General features: G+C 43.3%; 1 protein-coding gene across 3 annotated transcripts in view; it reads right to left on the reverse strand.

Annotated features, from left to right (window-relative positions):
• Positions 1-10,121, reverse strand: part of PDS5B (PDS5 cohesin associated factor B) — a 115,618-nt gene extending 105,497 nt beyond the window's left edge. For all 3 annotated transcript variants that reach the window (XM_049822911.1, XM_049822913.1, XM_049822910.1), the window contains exon 1: positions 9,988-10,121. The gene's annotated coding sequence lies outside the window, so the exon portion shown is untranslated. The remainder of the gene's footprint in view (positions 1-9,987) is intronic.
• Between the last annotated feature and the right edge of the window lie 1,311 nt (positions 10,122-11,432).

Below are 11,432 nucleotides of genomic sequence, written 5' to 3' on the forward strand. Positions count from 1 at the left end.
AAGTATAAAAGTGTCACAATATCACTAGTCTATGGCTGTAATTTTGACATAGTCCTCTTTTAGCAGGGAAGATACTTTAAGATTTAGTAGGGCAAGAATGATTTGTCTCCTTTCTCCAACAGCTGTAAAGGAATGGGGGTAAGAAAGTAGGAATTCGTTTTCCTTTACATGAACTCCATTTTCAAAACAGCATAACAAATATAAAAAAGTCATGAAAACCTCAGATATCTTGCATTGCATTGTTTTAGAAGGCTAATGTCTGTAGTATTTATATGCAAGGGGAGAAAAGAAAACACACAAGAGTGGCATGGCAGCCATGGGGAAAAGAAGGGGAACATGACAGCAGAATACAACTGTAACAGACAGACATCAGGTACAAATCAAGTTTAATCACTGTATTGCCCCTTGGGAGGAAACAGCACTTGGTATTATTTTAGTATACCATTTGGCAAAAAAAAGCCTTATTGAGCCTTACCATGAAAGTTTTCACTCTTACAAAAAAAACCCCACAACAATAACAAGAAGAAAAAAAACCACCAACACCACCCCCCCCCCCCCAACCCAAACATTAAGAATACTATGCATGCTAGAAGCAAACCAACATTTTGTAAAATTTCACAGATGGACAACCAATACAAAATTGCTTTAGTAAAGAGTCAGCATTTATATACATAAATGAGACTCTCTTCATTCCTAACTTTGTATATAGTATTAAAAAATACAAAATTAAATGTCTCACACCCTGTTGTGAATCATTCAATACAGAATTACTAAAGATCAAACAAAAAATGCCAGTGAGATGGACTGAATTGTAAGACCTAAAAGAAAGCATGAGTATTGTACTGCAAAGTCAGATGTTGGTGCTAAATAACACTGCATCCACTCCTAATCAATACGAATTACAAACAAACACTTATATTAGGGCTCCATACAGAAATCTTAGTACCAAAATCACATTCAGCTGGGTGTTTTGCAAATAGAAGTTGTCTACCCAAATGGCTTATATGAGTTTAGCTTTTTTTCCCCCCAGTTAACTAGAACATTTTTATTTGCTTTTTGCAAAACTTTGTCACAGAAAACCATAGACTGAAAAAATAACTGTCCTTGAAGACAGAGAACGAACCCATAATTGTGATTACAAAGCACAAATTAGATGAAGACTTACTACAACCAGGTGAACTATGTGCATTAGTGGTAGGTTTTTAAAACCATAGGACTAGAAGAAACTTCAAGTGACAGTCTATTCATCCACTATCATACAGGAACCTACCAGTAAGATCACTTTAAAAAGTTGAAGCTGAAGACTCTTTTGATGTTTCAATCTGCAAAGTCTAACTTACCTTTAACATTTATCCCTACAGTCAACTAACATGTAAGCTCTCTTTGCCAATAACCTATTCACTCCTGTAACTTCTTTTAATAATTATTCATCCCTTAGAATTATTTAGCCCTGTGGGGTTGTGTTTTCACAGAACGGTTAAGGTTGGAAGGGACCACTGGAGGTGACCTGGTCCAATGCCCTTGCTCAAGAAGGGTTGCCTAAAGCCAGTTGCTGAGGAGTGCATCCAGATAGCTTTTAAGCATCTCCAAGGATGGACACTCCACAACCTCCCAGGGCAACCTGTGCCAGAGCTCGGTCACTCTCACAGTGAAAATGAGTTTCCTGATGTCCAGAGGGAACCTCCTGTGTTTCAGTTTGTGCCCATTGCTTCTGGTCCTATCACTGGGCACCACTGAAGATGGCCTGGCTCTATCTTCTTTGCACCCTCCTTTCAGAAATTTATATAGACACCTATACATTTTAATCCTGGCTTAGGTACAACCAGGAGCGTATGTACTATTACAGCTACACTAACCTTCTTGATTGAAAATTTTCAAACTCCATGGTTTGTTTTTCCTTTTGAAATTCATGCTTAATATTTAGTTATCCTTCAGTTGCAGCTCATCACTCACATTACGACATGAGGAAACGGAATGAAGCTGTGTCAGGGGAAGTTCAGTTTGGACATTAGGAAAAGGTTCTTCACCGAGAAGGGTGGTCAGTCAGTAGAACAGGCTCTCCATGGAAGTGGTCACAGCACCAAGCCTGTCAGAGTTCAGGAGCATCAGGATGACACTTAGTCATACAGTTTAGCTTTAGGTAGTCCTGCAAGGAGCAGGGAGTTGGACTTGATGATCCTTATGGGCCCCTTCCAACTTGAGATGTTCTGTGATTCTGTGCCATATTCGCTGCATAGTGATAGCCAAACTCTTTGTGTGCATTAGTATGCAGGTTATGCCTTCACTTGGCATAACTCACAGATCACTCAGATTTGTGCTGATACATAGTAAGGCCACACACCTCATTTTAATAGACTGGACCACTTGCTTACAATACCCCCATACCACATCACCCCCCAAGAAGGACAAAAATCTACCCAGGAGAGAAATCTAAAGCACATCAGCATTAATAAAAAACCAAATCAAAACAACAATGAAAAACCCTACACACACACCTACTGGTCTATGTTCCACACATAGAAAGTTAGGAACACAAGTAAAGCCTATAAGAGATAGCAGTAAAAAAACCTCAATAGAAACTAATCTTCACTCATTGTTAAAAGGATGGGGTTTGCAACTGAGAGGAGCAAGCTTTAAAGTATTAATAGAGCTGCTTGCACTATGACTGTAAGCATACAATCAAGATACCACAGTTCAGACAGTTCCCACCTATTACTTAAGGTACAAGAACCGTTCATGTGCACATTACAGGTTGCTGTCTCCCAATTCCCCTGAAGTTAGAAGGTTAACATAGCCAAACCTCAAGATTAACAAACATCTCTGGTAAATCCTGTTGACAACTGAATCCATCACTAATCCACCTGTCCGCTCGCAGCCAGATGTTGCTGTTTCTTTAGCAGAAAAAAATGGAATTGTCCACACCTCAGCCAGATTCTCAGCTAAAGAGCAGTCTGTCTTCATTAAGACTTCAAGACAAAAAGCTCAGCTTAGCATGGAAACAGCTGAGGTATGGACACACTTATTTCCACCAACTCCACTGCAGGGACCAACAAGCTGTATCAGGCAAATGGTGTAGAAAGTTTAGGGGCCATGGAAAAGGCATGCAACCAAGAACCAAAGTTAATGGGAGCTGGGGAACAAACCCCAAAAAACACCTCCCCAAAACCCCACACATACTCCATACACCACAGTTTAGGAACCTCAAGCCTGGAAGTCTAAACACTGTTGAACAAGGTGAGAGAGGAAGTAGGATTTACTTAGACAATGAAGGATTGGACTCAGAAGCCTGAAGAGGTATGAGGACAAACTAGACAGAGAAGTCAGAGAGAGACCAGAGCAGAAAGATCAGCTGTGGGAAGGGAACATACATACAACCGAACTCAGTCCTTTCTACAACCTGCTGTACAACGTGCAATCATCATATGCTTTTCTACCAATAATGAGCATTTGTAAGAATCCACCAAAAAGCTCTTGTACCTCACCCCACTTAATGCTGGTTAAAAGAGAAAAAGTTATTGCTACTAATACCATTCCATTAATTTAATTAGTAGTAGCTACATGTAGCTAAAGGTTACAACCTAAATGACTCACAGGAGCACCTCCATACAGTGAATTTGTTTACTAAGTTTGCTTAAAAAGGAACAGCAAAAGTATTAAACCAGTTGCAAAATCAGTTATTAAGAGTTAGGAAACATCAGAATTAAGGTTTCTTATACAGTATTCAAGACAATACACACAAAGGAGGTGATTTACCTGATCCTTCACCACCTTCTTCCATACCACAGGACTTCTCATTCAAAGCAAAGCAGCCATTCGACTTTTCTCCTTGTAATTTAATGTGTGTCCCTTATGACACCCTATTTAAACCTTGCTCTGAAGAGACTTAATTTCCTACTGGGCTCCTGTACAGGACTCACCACTGCAGTATGTTAGTGTGCCGTAAGAATTAACTTGTTTTCACAACACTTTCACAAAATTATTCATAAAAAAATGGGTATTCTTCCCATTTTATAGATGAGTAACCTGAGTTACAAAATGAAATTTAAGAGCAACCCCCCAGTTTTTGCCTGCAGAGTTAGAGAAATTTAGGGCACAACTTTTACAGTACACTGTATTATCCAGCACAATGTCTGAAACTAAAGCTTCTGTTGTGCCATGCAGAAGTAGTCAGGGTCTACAGCCTGTCTCCCAGGAAATCAACGTACTACTAATAAGCTCTTGTGGAAAGTCTGGTTTAAACAGACTTATCTGGGATCACAAGAAACTGACAGAAAGAAAGAATTCCAGTATTCCAAAGCGACATTCAATCACCCAAATCACCAGATATGCTTTCCCTTTCCACAGTCCCCTGTCAATTCATTTCACATTTTCCAGCTTTTGGAAAATAAGTCAGCCAACTTTGATACGCAGCTCTAATACCTAAATACAGCAAGTTGAAAAAAACTATATATAAATCATAACTAAAGACTAAATAATTAAACATGTATTTATGAGGACAGAAATTAATTAAAACAGTTTCCTATTTTTAAAAAGAAATTGGAATTTGGATATTGTTTTAAGGCATTTTTGTATGTAATATAGAAGAATAAGGGGGCAATGATCCATTAAGAAATAAAGTTACTCTAAACGTGCTCATATGTAACACTGTACAAACACCTTGATGGAGAGTTTACTACAGGCAACATTTGTAACTTGGAGAAGACTTTCTAAATGTTTTGAGTTTGCAAAGTGCAGATATACCAGCCATTAGAAATAAGCACAGAATATTTCTTTCTAAAAATTGTGCATGCATGAAAATCTCTGTTCTTAATTCCCTCAGTTACAGAAATGCTTCCAAGAACTATGGACTGCATAATCTAAGCTGGGCAAGTGGAAGGGAAATGCATCTCCTACTTGCCATCTCTCTGAAAAACTCCCTCACAAATCTTCTGACGAGTTTACCATTGGGCTCATTCTTTCTTTCATTTCCAAAAACCAGAAAAGCAAAATATTATAGCCTTATTCTGACTAGTTCATACTTTCAGAGGAAGAAAACCCAATGTAAACTTTATTATATACCATGAATTAGGTGTCCACGATTTGTCTTCCTTAGACCTTTGAAAAGCTCTGGATGGCGCACAGAGTATCCATAGACATTGCGCTGCACAAAGCTTTCACAAACTTAAGGCATAAAAAGCTTTGTTTCTATGTACAGGAATGAACTACATACAATGCTTCATATCGAACTGTCAAACATCAAAATAATTACCAGAGATAGTATCACACCTAATTGTAAACCACCTAGCACCTCTGTACATTTTCCCCATGAAAACTCTTTCGAATTAAGTGGGTAGATGCAGGGGGGGAAAAACAACCCTGAAGATAGTAAAAAGTTTCCATAAAGTATCTTTTGCTCACTTTTCATAACTGACAACTCATCTCAATTCTTTTTTGTTGAGAACAGAAACCTAACAAATGCAGAGCCAAACAAAGACTTCCCAGAAATCTGATTGTCTTCATTGAAACTCTGTATCCAAGTACCAATAGAACTTGCACAGTCAAACTCAAGCTGGCTCAAAGATGACATACAGAAAGTTGTGATGCAGATATTTTTTTTAAAGACTTCCTCGTGAGCAGTATGTTCGCCCTCCGTGTGGATAACTGTTTGTTTTGGGGTTTTTTTCCCCACCTTCTCTTAAAAAAAAAAATTAGTTGTTGATTTTTGGGGTTTTTTTCCCCCTCCTTTCTAACACTTTCAGAATACGGACTCTTGATGTTGAATTGAGCTACGATGCAGATACACTGGGGATGTCTCGGAGAGAACCAGAGGCTGCTTTGAAAGAAGTGGACAACCAATTGGCATACTGACACAAAAGGTGGAAAACCTCACTCAACAGTTACTTTCTAAGTGGTTAACAATTATGCTTTAGCTGAATCTAGTCCTCCTTAAAAGACCTACAAAATGTAGTTTAGGTGACTATACAATGGAAGCAATTAAGACAATAACGCTTTTGACTGCTAACTTTGTGTCTTTTTTGTCCATTAGAAAGTGTGCAAGCGAAGCATCTCATTTCAGCAGCAGAAGCATCCACAAGGATTTCTAATTAAGTCAGAGAAAAAGTACACACAGTTAGTATTGTCTGGAATCGATCTTAAAAGAACAGGGTCTAAATTAGAAAACCCCAGATGGGGTCCTGATCCCTGGTTACGGTACTACCATATAAATGGTGACAGACACAAGATGATTAGTACAAACACGCCCATCTGTTCCCAATGAGGTATGGCGCTTTTCTTATTTCTTTAAGCATATTAATACCAAAGTTGTCATGTGCTAAAATAACAGGGCTGAAGATCAGGCAGTATAAAACAAGCAGAATTATGCAGAATGTTTTTCCAATGCTTGGGACGGGATGTGAAAGAGTAAGTTCCACAGATGGGGCCAAAGTAATGGAGGTCTTAATCCTCAGAACCTACTTCAAGGACTTCCTCACACTTCAGAAAAGGTTGAAAAGCAGTATGTGCAGAGACACACAGTAATAACCTTTAAAAGGAGCAGGGGTGTTAACATTCTGAGTCTTAAAAACTAAGTTGAAATATTAGTTGTATTTCACAGAACTGTTTCAAGTTAGATGTGTTAGAGTAATTACATTTATAGCACTTTTATTGTAGAATCCAAAATGTTCCAAAAAGCTTTTGAAATAACCACTAACACTAACTTGCTAAAATAACACAGTTTCTTTTCATTCATACACTGTATTTTTGATATATTTTACTGAAGTGTCAGAATTAAGCAGGAAAAAAAATAAAATAAAAAAAATCAAGCTTTCTGCAAGACTACATTCAACTGAAGATGTCACCAGTGGAAGACCAATAGGTATGTCATTTACATACATGCACAGTCTTAACTTTTAGGTGTTGAACCTCTGAGGACAAAGAGAGTTGTTTATTGGTTGGGGTTTTTTTGTGGCTTTTTTAAGCATATATTTTGCAATTCTTTAAAAGCCTGCACATGATTCTTTCCAGGATCTGTCAATGCTGTTCAAGTAGTCCAGAGGATCTACAAATCCAGTAAATCAACACAACACTTCACCACCAAGGATTGTCACACTAACACATCCTTTTAAAAAATAGTTTCCTCAGTTTTCCTTTACCGGTTAGTTTCAAAACTGACTGAAAGCCTCCAATATTCTCTGTCTTTCCAAAGATTATTTCAGTTTGCAGTATTGACATTTTGTGCTAACAGTAAAAACACCATTACTTTAGAAACTTGTTAAAAGGAGTATGATACACTACCTTACCACTTGTCAGTACCACACACCAGAACTACTTTTTGGTTCCAATAAAGGAACTTGTCTGAAGGGGGGCGGGGCAGACTATGTCAAGAGAGAAAGGTATGTATTTGGGATAAGTAATATTAAGGGAAAGGCATATTAGCATGAAACTGGTAGGGAAAAATAATGAGTTGTAGTATCATATTTTCCTCCATTTCCTACTTTGCATGCTTTTACTATTCACATTTTCTTATTCATTGCTCCCATGAAAATTCTCCTTGTGCAACAAGTAGCCTTTATCACCTCTTCCACACTCAGGCTTAAAGAAAAACCATTTACTCTAAAAAACCTTTAAATGAAAATCCTTTACTAAAAGCCTCCTCCAGATACAGAAGAGTAAGAGGTTTTATGGGTATGAATATAAACTGTGTGACTGAAGAAAGAAAAAGACAGAGAGGAAAAAAGCATAACCTGAGAGCTTGGTAGAAAGCAACGTATCCCAAAAGAAAATGCATCTCTTTTGATCTACAGGAGGCAACAGAGCCTCCTGCTCTAGAGCCAAAAAATGGATAATGCCTGAGGTCATGCCTATATTACTATGCTTTTCCAAATGCTAGTAATGACTGTTGGTTTTTATATTTTTAATTACAGCTTAATAATGACTTAGCTGACTTGCTCAATTTAAGTCCATAAATAAGCTTGCTAGATACAGCCTAAATCCAATATTTATATGGCACACAGGAAAAAAAAAGCGTACAAGCTTTAGAAACATATGATTTTCCATTAATTTGATCTATTTAGCTATTTCATCAAAAACTGAACTACAGTTTATCCAGCTTGTATAGTAACTAGTAAAGGGAACGCAAGAGACACATAGGCAAATACTACCGTATAAGAACTATATCATAAAAAAACCAAACAAAACACCACACACCTTCCACACCTCACAGTAATAAAGTACAACCTTGCTTCAAACACAGACACAAGATGTCATGCGAGTACTAAAGTACTAAACTACTTTCTCCAGTAGTGCACGCTTTCAAATGCCGGTGATGAACACGATACATACACCTCCGTTAAACTATCTTTCTTACCTGATTGTCTGTCACTCACCGTTTTCTTTTAGGGTAGTCTGAGCATAGCATACATTCAGCTGTTTCACACCTTTTTAAGATACTACTTCACACAAGCAGATGTAATATTTAGAGCATATCTATAATGCATACAAGACATACCAAGCAAAATTTCCATCAACTGAAAGCAGAACAATTCCACTAGTTCGGAAGGGGAAAACCTGAAGGAATGCACGTCACCTTATCTCCTTCCCAAAATGCGATCTGACACTCATTTTCAACTACAAAGCCACTCAAATTTTCAACAGTCCTTCTATTGCATCCCCAGCACAGAAAAATCAATTACAGCCAAAGCACCTACCCAGCAAACACAAAACAAAGACCAACACGAGAATACTTCAGCAGTTGTGTTAAAAGGGAAAAGAGGACGTCTAACAAAATAATCACAGCTCTCAGCAAGCAACCGTGCAGGAAGCAAACATAAAAGTCAGAATAAGGCTTGCACGACAACATCCAGCTCTGTAGGAGCTGGTCTGCTGCAGTTTAATTTTCCAGGATTGTTCACCGTCATTAATTGTTGATTTGTTTTGAAGAACAGATAGTGATTTATTTGCAGCGGGATGAAGTTACATACCTAGATTCCTGACCAGAGGCTCTCAACGTAAACAATACATAACCTATAAATTAACCATTCTCCATCTGGCAATTCAGATGTAAAATTCATAGTTTTCCACCTACCAGGCGGCGGCAACTACCCCCCCCCCCTCCTTCCCGAGCGCTTTCTAACAGAGCCTGATGCAAAGTGGGAGGGAAAAAGAAAGGGGGGGGGGGGGGGGGGGAGACAAGGAGGCGGGTATTAAAAAAAAAAAAAAAAAAAAGCCAGCATGAAAGAAACGGGCTCGCACAAGTAGGGACCCACCAAACCGAGGTCCTCGGCGGCCGCCAGCTCCTCACGGCTGAGGATCCCTGCGAAGTGCGGAGCGGAGGGACCGAACCGGGCGGAGGCCGAGGGAGGGGGGGGGGGGTGTCCCCTCGCCAAGCCCGGGCAGCGGCGCGAAGCGGCGGGAGCCCCGGTACAGCCCGAGCGGGGACTAGGCCGGCTGCAAGGGGCAGGGAGGGGACACCCGAGGGAACCGCGATCGTTCACCACAACGGCCGAGCAGCCTCCCTCCGCCTTACCCCCCCCCCCCCCCCCACCTCCCTCGGCCGCCGCCGCCTCCCGCCACCGGCGCTGAGCGCGCGACACCGCCCGCCGGGCCACCTGGGGGGGGGTTACCCCCTCCTCCCCCTCAGGCCCCCGCCCCGAGCGAGGGGGCAGCGCACAGCCCAGCCAAGGTCACCCCCCTCACGGGGCCCCGGGGCGTTTTGAGGGGGGGGCGGCAAATTTAATTTGTGACGCCGGCCACGGGAAAGGGGGGAGGGGAGCAGCCCCGCGAAGGGGCGAGGGGGATGGGAAGGGGGGGAGTGGGGGCTTCGCCACGGGCCAAGGGGAGGTCTTCTTCTTCCCCCCCCCCCAACCGCTACCCCTCCTCCTTCTCCAGCGCTGGCCGCGGAGGTCGGTCCGAGCGGGCGCCCCCTCGCCCCCGCCAACAGGAAAAAAAAGGGGGAAAATGGAGCGGGGACGGGGTGGGGGTAACCGCGGCCGAGGGTGCCGGGCTCCTTACCCCGCCGCAGTCCGCCCTCTCCTCGCTAGTCCCAGGCGGGTCCGCTCCGCGCTGCCGCTGCTCCGGGCTGGGAGAGGAGCTGCCGCCGTCGCCGCAGCCAATCGCCTCTAACCCCCTCCCCTTCCGCAGCTCGCCCCGGTCCCCCTGTCGGCTTCAAAATGGCGCCAACTTGTCTCCGGCTGCTCCAATGGAACCGCCGAGGGAAGCGAAGGGGACCAGAGCGGGGCAGCAGCGCCCCCTGCCGGCCCGCGCAGCTGCCGCTTTCCGCCGCCACAGCGCGGGCACCGGCCGGAGCCGCCGGTCACAGGGCCCGCGGGCCAGCGATCCCCGGCCGGGGCGGCCCGCCGCCCAGTCAGCCCTGTCCTCCGCGCCGCCGCCGGCGGGAGGCGCGGAGCACCGCTGACAGGCGATGAAGGCCGGGTGTGTGTGTGTGAGGGGGGGTGTGCTAAGAGCCAGGACCCCCTCCCCACGCGTGCTCGCACCCCGGGGCCCAGTCCGGCCCTTGGCTTTCCAGCCGGGGAAACCCGCGACTAAGGCTGCCTCCCTCCCCCGGAAGACCCTCGGTAGCCGCACAAGCACGGTACGAATCCTTTGCCGAAAGCCAGTAACTGGGTTTAAGAAAGGCGACCGGCGGGATTGCCGGGCTGCGGCAGAGCACCGCGCTTCAGCGGTCCTTGGCCGCGGAAACTGCCGCGCTCGGGGAGAATCGGAGCCGGGGGTTAACGCGAAAGGGCCCGGGGTCGAGAGGAGCGGGCGGGCGGTTGACAGGCGAACCGCGGTCCGTTTTCTGCTGGTGCGCACCCCGTGGACTAGCGAACCAAGTTACTCCCCCGAACGACACAAATTACTGAAGGATTGCTGTAAAACAATAAGGAATAAAGTTGCTTAGCTGCGGAGAAAGAGCAGGAAAAGTAGCAGGAATCGCTCACCAAACCCTTCGGTTTTGCTTCAGTGAGTGCAAGAGTTTCAGGGGCGCCCTGACAGGAAAACGCAAACAGAAAAGTGATGTAATTTCTTCTCACCGCGACGGATAAAATGCTGCGTTTATGAGCAACACATCGGGCGAACATGGGAGTGTTTAGAGCATTATGATTTAAAAAAACATAAGTCGTACTCAGCAGATCGGCAGAAATGTGCTCTGGGCTTCCTCCAGTGTGAGAAACATACTTCAACACCATGTTAGCCAAGACATTGTAACTAGTATTTTAAACCTTTAAATGAGTTCCCTCGCACTTTCTGAACTTGCTAACACATGTAACCAGCTTGCCTCATTTTCATTCAAGTTTTAAACTAAGTTAAAAGGCCTCATCTTGTAATACAGGCTACATCAGTCCTACCAGGATAAGTTGCCAGAACTATTACGTGAAAATCACTTTTCAGGCCCCCAAACTGCCCTTATGTTTTGGGGTTTGTCCCGCTCCTCCTGAAAACAAAAGTACTACTGC

The sequence above is a fragment of the Accipiter gentilis genome, chromosome 19 (assembly GCF_929443795.1).
Source record: "Accipiter gentilis chromosome 19, bAccGen1.1, whole genome shotgun sequence".
Lineage (NCBI taxonomy): Eukaryota > Metazoa > Chordata > Aves > Accipitriformes > Accipitridae > Astur > Astur gentilis.